The sequence below is a fragment of the Acanthopagrus latus genome, unplaced genomic scaffold (genome assembly GCF_904848185.1).
Source record: "Acanthopagrus latus isolate v.2019 unplaced genomic scaffold, fAcaLat1.1, whole genome shotgun sequence".
Classification (NCBI taxonomy): domain Eukaryota; kingdom Metazoa; phylum Chordata; class Actinopteri; order Spariformes; family Sparidae; genus Acanthopagrus; species Acanthopagrus latus.
In genome coordinates, this window is record NW_023504086.1 from 106,289 (window position 1) to 108,142 (window position 1,854).

The 1,854-nt window shown below is 46.0% G+C and overlaps 1 long non-coding RNA gene across 1 annotated transcript; it reads left to right on the forward strand.

Annotated features, from left to right (window-relative positions):
* Window positions 1–1,854, forward strand: LOC119016368. The gene is made up of 3 exons (XR_005074060.1): window positions 1–368; window positions 478–537; window positions 1,708–1,854. It is a non-coding gene; the product is annotated as an uncharacterized LOC119016368 (long non-coding RNA).

Consider the following 1,854-nt stretch of genomic DNA (forward strand, 5'->3'; position numbering starts at 1 on the left):
CAACCCGAAGTAGCTCTTGGTTAGCTTTCTGGCTTCCTCATCAGGTTGGTGGTGGTGGTGGTGGTGGGGGGAGGAGGTGTGGGCCCTGCCTGTGTAGGACCTGTGTAGTTGGGCCTGTAATACCGATGTTGTCTGTGTCTAGAAGTAGGGACATGGACCTGGCTACCTGCTGCATGGCTGAAGTGAGCTGCCTTCAACCTGTGTGAAACAGACCAGTTAGGTCAAGAGTGGGCCAACCTGTGGCAGAAGCCTGGATGGATGGGGATACTGGATGCTCCTGAAAGAAAGAAACAAGAAGAACAAAAAGGCAAAAGAGGGAGAGCAGCTCCATCTATTGGAATCAGAGGAGAGCAGCACACACAGGGAGGGTGAGAGGGTTAATGGTAATACAGGGGTCATAACAGTATCTTCAGAGGCTCATAAGTGACTCAGCCCCCTTTCCTATCACTGCCTCCAGTAATGTTTGTTTTTTGACAGGTGGTGCTGTCGATGGGGAACGGGCCATGGGCGACGGCCAGCCACACACCTGAACCTGGTGTAAGTGCAGAGAGGTGTATGAGTAAATTTTCTTGATTGCATCATACCTCTGGGCATGCACAAACATGGGACCTTGGGTTTAGGCGTGGAGGAAGGCAGTGGTTAGGGGTCAAAGTTAGGGGTCAGGGGAAGGTTAAAAAGTGGGTCAAATGCATCTGAGGGGTCTGTAGCAAGCTGGGGCAGAGAGAAAGGTATATGTAATAATACCAAGTCTATCAATTGTAGTGGGGCAGTGTGGATTGGTGAGGTGGACAGACGCCGGGCATCTGGCTAGGTTACTTAGAGAATGATTAGATCTAAAATTGCCACTGATGTGGGTCCAGTGCGCTGGTGCAGAGGTCTGCCCAACGTTGCACAAATCCACATTGCCCAGTACTACACAGAGGTTCGTATGGTTGTGCGTACCCTCAGTCATCATAAGTCATGCACCAAACCAAGGCAACAGGGGAAGAAATTATACACAAAAATTCATAAGAAGGGGGATTGTGTTCGTGTGCAACAGTATCTCATGTGCCAGCTGTAATAAAGCAATGTAAAATAAAACGAGTGACTGTATATACACAAAGAAAGAACAAGCAAAGAATTCAAAAGACTCATATGTACATATGTTATTTTTTAATATAGAATAGTAATAATCAATATAAATAATTTTAAGACCCAGACTGTCCTTCCCATAATCTGAGGGGTATCGATTAATGTAAACACCACACAAAATGGGAGAGGAGGGTAAAGAAGTGCAGTGTCGGCTGACATTATGGGTCTCCACTGAGGCCCCCTGTGAAAATAAAGAGGTAGAGGAGAAAGAAGAAGAATGGACAAACACTGTGGTACCACATAACTATCCATTATTTAATCATTTTTCTGTTTAGGCCTGCAGGTAGCCTGTAAGTGCTTTTGAGGAGCAGGTTGAGAGGCCAAGAATTCTAATGAAGAGCAAGGAGGCCCTCTGCTGGATACAGCTGAGACGTGCCTTTTTTTATAAAAAAGGTTTTGCATACTCACGTTAGGTGATCATACTACTAGTTCAGATTTTTTTCTTTTTTTTTTTTTGTTATTTATTGTCTAAGTTATTTATGTTGGGGGGGGTTGGGATATAAGAGAGTATGTGGCATGATGGTTTTTTCAAATCTGTGAAATGAACATTAACTGTGATTTGTCCCTGTTTATAAGGGAGGTTGAGGCCCGAGGGAACCTCAGTTCTCAGCTTGCAGATCCAGAGTCCCTCGTTTCTTCTGCGCTGGCCGACCGTCCAAGACGCGCATGTCTGCAGACCCGAGATGGAGAGGTGCTGGGGAGAGTGCACCTGGAAGTGTTTGA